The following is a 9,466-nucleotide window of genomic DNA, read 5'->3' on the forward strand; positions in this document are numbered from 1 at the left end:
AAGCATTTTTCTGTATCAAATCAGAGATATTCTTAATACGCTGCATCGCTGCAGCTAGTCTTTGCAGACCTTTATTTACCTTAAGCAATAACAGCTTTTATACGTTTTGGAAACAGACACCGAACAGGCTGGTTCACTGCTTGGTAGGGCTTCTGTGCAAGTCCCCCAGAAGGCCCAGACCAGCCCTCCACACCGTTGACAAGTCCAGGATCTCTTTTCCCCTGGAAAATCCCACAGCCCACAATTACGAGTCTGACTTGGTTCTCAAAGGCACCAAAGATATCTGCAAGGGAGAGCACGAAATCTCTCTGCTCTTCATCTGGACCGGCCAGTCTCTCCACTTGGGCCGGTCCAAGAGCAAAGGCCTCGTTCTCAAGTACTGCAGTTTTCCTCTTATACTGCAATGATTCCACCTGCTTCAAAAACTGGGTTAAGTTTGCATGTTCTGTGCCAACGTTCCTGAAATGGCAACCGTCTTGAAAGAGACAAGCCCTGTTGTTCCCAAGCAGCATTCGAGCAGCCAGCAGGGAATAAGGAGCTCCTGGCTTGCACCAAAGTCTCCCGTTGCCCATCTCACCTAGATCCAAGCTGCTCGACTGACCGGGCCCAAAGGCAAATTTTATTTGTATTAGCAGGAAAAACAGGCAAAGAAACGGGGAACTAAGAAACCTCCCTATGTACGTAATGCCTGTCAAAATCTCACGGCAAACAACATGTCAGGAAACAAGACGCTGCTTGCTTAGAGGAGAGGGGGCTGCCTGTATTCAGCTTCCCCTTGAATTGTGGTTCACTTCCAGGTTTCAGACCAGATTGGAGGAGAGAGTGGTGGCCAGGAGGGCTTATTTGGTCAAAGCCCAGCCGGAGACTTTTCTGAGCAGGTCTTGACAGGGAATCAAGCAAGGGGCTACTGGAAGCCAATGAGAAAGTCTGGAGAATCATAATCATTTACAGGTTCACAAAATATAAAGAGCAACTATCCAATCAATCAGTCAAACAATCAATTATAAAAACAATAAATTCTCAGGCAAAACAAAAAGATCCAGCAGCACCAGAAATATAAATTAATCAGACTCTGAAAAGGGGAGCAGGGAAGGGGCAGCCACAAGGTACTCCTAGTGGGAGGAGGTCTGAAGCGGGCCCCCACCCCCAGAAACCAAACTTAGAAGGGGGGCCCCACCTCCACCCAGCTGAGGAGCACCCACAATGGAGGCCTCTTAGCTACCCATTCAAAGAGGCCTGCTTGCCTACCAGCCTCCCCCCCCACTCCCCAACCAGTCCATGGCCAGGAAAGGCTTTCCGAGTTTCTCTAAGTTTCATCATTGCCAACTGTGAATGGTTATTATAAGACCCTGTTTGCTTTGACAATGGGGACATTTAGTGTCCGATGTACTCTCACTGCTTTTGTTTGGGAAGATTTTTGATCATTTATAAATCATCCTAGGACTTTACATCAAATGGAAGATCCACTTTTAGAAGGCCCTTCAAAGAGACAGTTACATTCAGAAATCTCCCATGCCAAATGAGCAGAGCTAGATTTTGAAAACAACAGTGGGAGTCACAGCTCCTCAACCCCAGGATGGGCTCAGCTTTCCCAGACGGCAAAGCCAACACCTGCCTGCCTTCCCTTCTCCATCCTCAACCTGCTGCGGCCGATCCAGCATCAATTCATCCATCACCATCACCAAACTTCTCCAGCATTCCTTTCATTGTCCGATATAATAAATCTCTTGGGTTTTTGGAATCTCAGCAACAGCGATAAATTTTGGACACAAGCGATGCTCAGGGCCAGTTAAAGGCTGGGTTCTGAATGAAAAAAATGGAAGGCAAGATTCCAAAGCAGAGCCAGCAGGCACTGAAGGGAGGGAAGCAAACCTGTGCTCTGCTCTCCCCACCCAGCTCCTCGCATCTCTTCACCCACAGCCGTGCTTTAATCAGAAGGTTAATTAATCATCATTTCAATAAAGCTCTGGATCTTGGCACCCAGATCTATTTTATTTATTTAAAGAATCTATATTGTTACCTATTTCATATACTGATTCTTGCTCTTCCGGCCAGGTGCCAGACCAACTCCACGGTTACCCTCCTAGCCCACCATTTGGGGGAAGAGCCTGGAGGGCAGGTTTTCCCAAATTTCAGGTGGGAGGATGCTCAAAAGGGGTGGGGAGACACAAAGAAGGGGCACCTCCAGGGTCCCATCAGATGACAACATTTAAGGGAGGCAACTTGGAGTGTGCCCACCCTTTCTGACCTAATGGAGCAGAGTGAGGGGGGTCCCACAAATCTTCATCCTATACCATGCAATGCTTTAAAAATTAAAAACAGCGCCTTAAATTGCCTCCAGAAAGCAACTGGGAACTGGTACAACTCATGCAGGTGGACTGATTCAGAACCAGATGATCTTCAAGGGCAACCCTGTGTAGAGTGCACTGCAGTAATCCAATTAGGGGTGACGAAGGCATGAGGGACAGTGAGCAGAGGAGGTACACCTTCATCCCTTAGAATCCAGGAATCTCTGCTTAGTCTTGGTACTCGGCCACCAGCCGTCTTAATTCCACCCTACTCTTATCAGTGTAAAAGCCTGAGCAACAACTAACCTCAGCTAATGGAAAGGTGTACAGGTAGTCCTCAACTTATACAGCTCCGAATTTCAGTTGCAAGTCACAAGTCATCATGTGACCAGAGTCAATTTTATGACCATTTTATGACTGTCATTAAGCATTAAGTTACAAAATGCAGCCATCTGACCACGGGGTGCTGCAACCCAGCTTGTAAATGCAAGCTGCTACCAAAATGCGGATCACAAGATCTTGGGGGTGATGCGGCAGTTGCAACTTTGAGGACACATCATATGGAACTTTTTTTTGAGTTGCTGTAACTTTAAGCTATCATTAAATGGCTGGTTGTAAGTCAGGACTACTTACTTACTTACTTACTTGTATGTGAGCAGTTTTACTGCAGGATCAAAGAGGCAAATCCTAATTGGGCAGAGCAAGAGATTGTTCACAGGCACAACCCTTCATCTTTCCTGGCCTCAAACTTGCCCCAGGGAGGCTATTTCCAAAGTCCCTGAGGGCAGGGCAGGGCAAGACAAGCCGTAAAGGGTGGAGAGATCCAAGCTGGATAAGGAGGAATTTCCTGTCAGTGAGAAGAATTAATCAGTGGAGCAGCTTGCCTCCAGAAGTTGTGGATGCTCCAACACTGGACTTTTTAAAGAAGAGATTGGACAATCCATTTGTCTGAAATGGTATAGGTCTCCTGCTTGAGCAGGGGATTCAAAGAAGACCTCCAAGATCTCTGGCGTAAGGAATCCATCACTGGCACCCATTTATACTGGCCAGGGACCCATGGGGAAGAAAGCATTCCCAGAGCAGTTCCTTCTTTGTAGTTCTTCTAATGATTAGGAACCATGGACCTATGAGCAGGTCAAGGATTATATGGCCAGGTAAAGCTCTGCTCCAACCCACCTCAGCTTCTGCTCCCTAGGGATCTCCCCTCCCAAAACTGGAAGAGAGCACAAGGAGGAACAAAGGATTAACTACCAAGTCTTCTCAGAGAATCCCATTTTTATCTTCCTGGTGCTGTTGCCATTCACCCACCCCAAAACAGCCCCCTGCAGCAAAATCAAATCTCCAGGCAGCTGTCCTCTCTCTATGCAGACTTCCTACTGTGGCCACAACAGACACCATCTTGGCTTCTTCAATGTACCACCTTCAGAAGCAACTGACCACCAGAGATCTTGATCAGCAAAGCTTTCTCTGCGCAGAAGCAGAGCTCCACTCCCTGGGGAGCTTGTGGTCCCTCATCTCTCATGTCTGTTTCAAGCTCAAGAGAGAGGCAGGCAGCACTTGGGTCTTCCTCCAAGCCAGAAGGGCCATGGCTTAATTCCGGCATCCAGCACTGTGTAAGCCCCCAGTTTATGGGTTAGCCTGCTCTACAAAGTCAAGCCCTTGTGCTTTATTCAATAAATCATGGTTATGCAAGTTATGGCTGCATGCCAGAGGCATGCCCAGCTTCAGAAAATATATTTAAAATGCAGCAGCTGATGCGAGTGCCAGCAGGACGAAGCAGCCCCCACCCCCGCGGCCCTGCAGTGAGCAATCCAAACAAGGAGCACCCTTGGCCAGGTGCCCTAATGGTGCTGCCAAGCTCCCTGGCACTGAGCTGCGCCTGCTTCAGAGCGCTTCATTTCCCAAAGCCCACAGAGTGATCAGTGCTGGGAAGGCCTCTGCAGACAGCTTCCTCTGGAGCGCTGCAAGCACCTGTGCATGACAGAGACCCCCGTGAAGACCTTTGCCAGGGCACCTGGGTCCCAGATAGGCAACAGCCCACGGGGGCAAGTTGTCCAAGCAACTGGAGGTAACGCAGCAAAGGAACTTTTGGGAGCTATGAGGTCAAAATCATCCCACTTTGCTCAGGAACAAGATGGAAGCCCCATCAGAAAAGAAGCTCGGAGTTGATCTGCTGTTACTCTCCAAGATGAGATATTTGCCTGCTGATTAGGGAACACTATCAGTATGGAGGATGTTGCTCAGCTGGGTAACAAAATGTCTCCAAAGAGCACCAAGAACTTCATAGATGTCCATCACCAAACCAGCCTTAAATTAAATAGTCCTGTTACCCTTCAGAGCAGCTACAGGCAAGGCAGGAATATGCAATGCTACTCGCAGCTGGAAAAGGCCTTGGGCTGAGGCTGCTGGGCCCCAAGTGGGGACTGGCCCTTGGGAAGAACCGCTGCTCTCCTGCATTGAGTTCCCCCTGCCCAGTGGAAAATCTCCAGCCTTTCTAATTAATCCTGGTTGTTCTGCTTCCCTCACTGTTGCCTGTGAAGCTGCGTAACACCTCTAAAGCAGGTTAGAACAATGGCAAAGATGCCTTGGAGTTTTTGAGTGCAGCTGGACTAAGGGAGCACCTGATACTGTCTGGTGAACAGAGGTGCTTGCCACAGCTGAGTACTAAAAATTGATAGGGAGACTGATTTCAGAATGATAAAAGAAGTTTGTCCTAAGAAATCTGCTCCAGATACTCCCAACAGCCCCAACAACACATCTAAAGACATTGGATGTCCTGAAGGAAGACCTGTGACACAGCCCAGGCCAGAGCCAAGGGGAAGAGCCAGGCTCACTGTGGTTGAGGAGAGCCTGACAGGGTGGCTGCTCAGATGAAGGGGGCTGCTGGGGCTTCTTCTGGGTGGTCTGCAGTACCCCAGATGATGTGCTCCTTTAGCCTGAAACTCTTCTTCCTTAGAATGTCTAGTTTGCCAGCATTTGGGGGGGGGGAAGGAGATGGGCGAGAAAATCCCATTGGACGTCAGCAAACCCAAAGGTTAAATGAGCTCCTTGTGGTACCCGAAGTGCCTTCAGTGCACTTATCCAGCCTTTACCATTCTGTCAGGCCTGCAGATGATGAGGACAGGTCCTCTTCATGCACCTGCCAGCCAGGAACAAGAAAGCTGCTGGAAGGCAGCCCCTGCCAGTGAACATCAGCCATATGCTTCCACTTTTCAACCCAGTCCAGTCCAGAAGCCTGCCAGGAAAGTCAACAATCCATTGAGGAATTCACACACCCCAGGAAGAAGGCAGCCCTTCTCCTCTCACACTGAACTTCCAGGAAAAGCAAAGGCTCTTCAGGCAGGCTTGTGGCCTTTTCCCTCCACGTCACTCCTCTTTCTTCCAGAGAGCCTGTTGGCCAGTTCTCCTGCCCAGGCAGGGCATCGGCCAAAGGTCATGTCTGCAGACTGGCTTGTTCCAGGTCAAGGCACCTGGACAATACACCACCACGGTGTAGCCTTTGGGGAGTTGCAAGGGCTGCTTTAGTAGTCCAAAAGAACCCAAGGCCCTAGCTGAGCTGCAGCACCAGAAGGGCTGCAGCGTGAGAGCCTGTGGGGTGCTCCTGGCCTTGGCCACGAGAGCACTATGGCTTTGGGCCAGTCACCCCTCACCAAGCTACCTCACAGGGGCTGCTGCAGAGGCCCAATCAAGGGAGCCCTTCAAGGATGTTTCCTTCCCTTCCTGAAGAAAAGGGAAATAAGCCCAGCAAATCACAAGAACTGCTCAGTTACCACCAAAGAATCATTCAATGCCTTGAGGACCGACTGCTCTCCCCCTCCCAGCAAAATGGTATCAGCTAAGGAAGATTTCCCCAGGACTTGGCCAGTGTGGTCTAGAAAATGCTCAGAAGGGAAGCTCCCATTTGAAAATTTAAAAATAGCTCCTTCAGCAACTCCATCCACCGAAAACCCTCAACACCTGTAGCAGCAACCCGAAAAGGCTCCTGAAACAAGAACACGACCCCACCTAATTAAAGGCAATACAAATTCTAACCAAGCTGTTTTTCTAGTTAAGTGCAGGGAACGTTTCTTACTTTGTCACCATCATGAAAAAGCAACTTGAAACTCTTCACTGCAACAACAAATTGTCAAAGCAGCTGGTCCCCAGTGCAATCTCCCAAATCCACTGGCTCGGACTCCTTTGTGTGCCAAAAGCGATTAGAGGCAGGCAGGGTGTTCAGCGGCTGCCAGGCCTGGCCACACTAGACTTTGCCCTCTCCTTCCTGAAAGGGCCCAGCAGAAACAAGGATCTGATTAAAGGGCCAAGGTTGCACCGGCCGCATATTGCCACATTCCCTGAGAAGCTCCCATCGCCCTCCTCCTTTTAACTTGTGGTTGCTGTGGAGATAACCACTTCATCCATAGACATCAGCCCTGGGGGGACTTGAAAGGAACTGGTGCCCCATCCCCGGCTGAGGTGTCTCTTTCAGGCCAGAACAGGCACAGCCGTTCCTTCCCTTCCTCTGCTATGCTGCAGTACAAGAGGCTCAATCCATCTCTGTCCTTCCTTAACTGGGAGGGGGCCCTTCAGCAATCGCCCTACCTCCCCATCAAGCATGGACCACTCTCTTGGCAATACCAGCTGGGTCTCTCCACACACCCGTAATTACTAGACTCCTCAGCCAACTACTGTTCTCCCACAAGAGTAAATGCGCAGTTACCTATCCGTTTATTTCTAAAAACGCTGCCAAACAACCAAGTACTTGTAGAACGTTTCGCCTGGCCCCTTTGTTTTTCAGTCTTTCCTGACACAGCATCTAGTCTACCCCAAAGCTATTTAGGGCCCAGCCTTCCCTGAAAATGGACCACAACTGCAGTCAGCCGTGAGTCCATGACTCACAAAGGTTTCAGCTTTAGCGTTTCTCATTCTGATATGGACAACTGGGTGGTAAATGTGATACTTCAAGGGAACCGAGAAAATGAGATTTTGAAACCTTAGGCTGAAGTAGTAATGACTCTTTTCTTTTCTTTGGAACAAAAAAATTGTAGCATAATAAGGAAAGCTGTAATGGCAGAAATAAAATTAAAAAAGAACAACTTCGAAATGTAGAAAGCATGAAGTCAGGCCTTCAAAACAAGGTCTTGCCGCATCTGGGCAGCCAACGCTGCATTTTTCCATGGGTCAAAACTACAGCCTGGCATCATCATCATCATCATCATCATCATCATAATGCTTCCTGCAATAACACCAACAGAACTGCAAAAAATTGCGCTACTTGGAACATCGTATATTTTAAGAAAATACTTGGTCGATACCTAGGATGCTGGCAGCAACACGCATCAACCATCAGTGCCAGTTAATAATATTTGTGATACATTTTTAAATGTTCAGTTGACTGAGTTTCATGTTTAATGAATAAAAGATATAATAATAATAATAATAATAATAATAATAATAATAATAATAATAATAATAATAATAATAATAATAATAGCCTTTATTGTCGTTGTACATCATGTATACAACAGTCTCTCTTCCCTGTTCATCTCCCTCCCTCCCCCCAAGAATTCCAGCACAAAGGGGAGTAAGGAAAGGCTCAGCTCCCTCCCTATCAGACTCTGTTTGAGGGGAGCCAGCCCTCCTTTGATAGTGATGGATTTGAGGTTTCCAACTAAGTGGTCTGTTAATTAGCAATATCTGTGATAATCAAGGTTGATCTGCCACACATCCAAGGGCACAGAGGCTTCCTAGTTTCTGGTGTCCTCGAGCAGAGTGAGGGGCTCCAGTCACCCAAGACAAGAGGCAGCCTGCTCCGGCTTTAGACATTCCCTGGGGAAAAAGGCAGGGCAGGATCTGCCAACACCCTGGCCTGGTCCAGGGACTTGCTCTGGAACCGTGGCTTCCCATTCCTTAAATAGAATTCATTCAATCCCCCCACTCCTCAGAATGGCACCTTGGAAAGGGGGAGGAAAGAGGCCTTTCAAAGCCCAGGAAAGGTTTGTGCTTTTGATCCCCCCCCTCCGCAGCCCAAGGCTCTCCCCACTGCTCAGCTCAGCTCTCCGGCCTTCTCTTGCCGCGAACCACCCCAAGCCCTTCCCTCCCGACCGGGCTCACTGCGGGCAAGGGCTGAGGCAGGAGCGCTGCTGTGCAAGGGACGTCGCCCACAACGGAGAAAAGGCTGCAAGGGGGGAGAGTCGGTTAGGAACTGGGAGTAGGAATGGTGGGGCGGAGAAGGGCAGCGCCCCTCTTTTCGCAGCAGGAGCCCCGGAGGCTGGCCTGGGATTTGCAAGTAAATCGAAGTTGTCTTAGAACTTTAACAAGAAAGTCGGGAGGGGACACTAAAACAGTCACAGCCACGGGGCATAAAAGGACACAACAGGAAACCCCCATTCACGCCTCCTGACGCGGAAGCCCCGATAGTTAGCCGGCCTCGCAGCCTCCCAGGTCGCCGAGGCAGGGCTCGCTCCGCGGCGCCCGCAAGGCCTGCTCGAGACCCGCGGACACAGAAACCCAACGGCCTGGGCAGTCCCAGCACAAACAATACTGACAACGGCTTTACGAGAGCCGAGCCGAACTCTAGGCGACACGGGGCAGGCGGGCGAGGCCTCTGGAGAAGGCGAAGGCTCCGGCCGGCGGTCCCTCGACCGCGGCTACCCTGCCCGTCGGCCCTGCCGCTCGGGTGAAGATCCCGGCTCCGAGTCTCCCCCGGGGCAAGCCCGGCGGTGCGTCCCGCGGTCGGGAACGGGGCTTTTTAATGCGGCTAAACATCAGGGACCCGAAGCAGCAGCAGCAGCCGCGCCGAGACGCCCGCATCAGAGCAGCTGCTTATCGCGCAAGCGTCCCCGGGCGGGAGCCTGGCCCGCGTCGCAAGCGGTCCGGCCCCCGGGCAAATCGGACCGCGACAAGGCTGTTCGCCCGGCCGCCCGAGGCCTGGCAATCGCCTCCTAGACACGGCTTGAGTGACGAAAAGCCCGGCAGCCTCTTGTGTAACTGAAACCGCAGCTCGGGCGCGGAGAGACCGGCGGAAAATGCGTGGCTCGCAGCGATGGAGGTTGGCCAGAGTTGCCCACGGCGGCGGTGCCAGAAGCCCGCTCGATCCCGGGGCAGGGAGACCGGGCAGGCTCCCGCCGAGGCGCCGCTGCGGGCCACGGTTGGCTCTGGCCGGGATTCCTTCCGGCCGAACTTTGGGCCGCCGCCGC

The 9,466-nt window shown here is 50.8% G+C and overlaps 1 protein-coding gene across 3 annotated transcripts in view; it reads right to left on the reverse strand.

The window, feature by feature from the left end:
• The window catches only part of ZFHX3 (zinc finger homeobox 3), a 117,437-nt gene that overhangs the window by 81,272 nt on the left and 26,699 nt on the right, over positions 1-9,466 (reverse strand). The gene's annotated exons all lie outside the window — the stretch shown is intronic.

Source organism: Ahaetulla prasina, chromosome 12 (genome assembly GCF_028640845.1).
Source record: "Ahaetulla prasina isolate Xishuangbanna chromosome 12, ASM2864084v1, whole genome shotgun sequence".
NCBI classification, from domain to species: domain Eukaryota; kingdom Metazoa; phylum Chordata; class Lepidosauria; order Squamata; family Colubridae; genus Ahaetulla; species Ahaetulla prasina.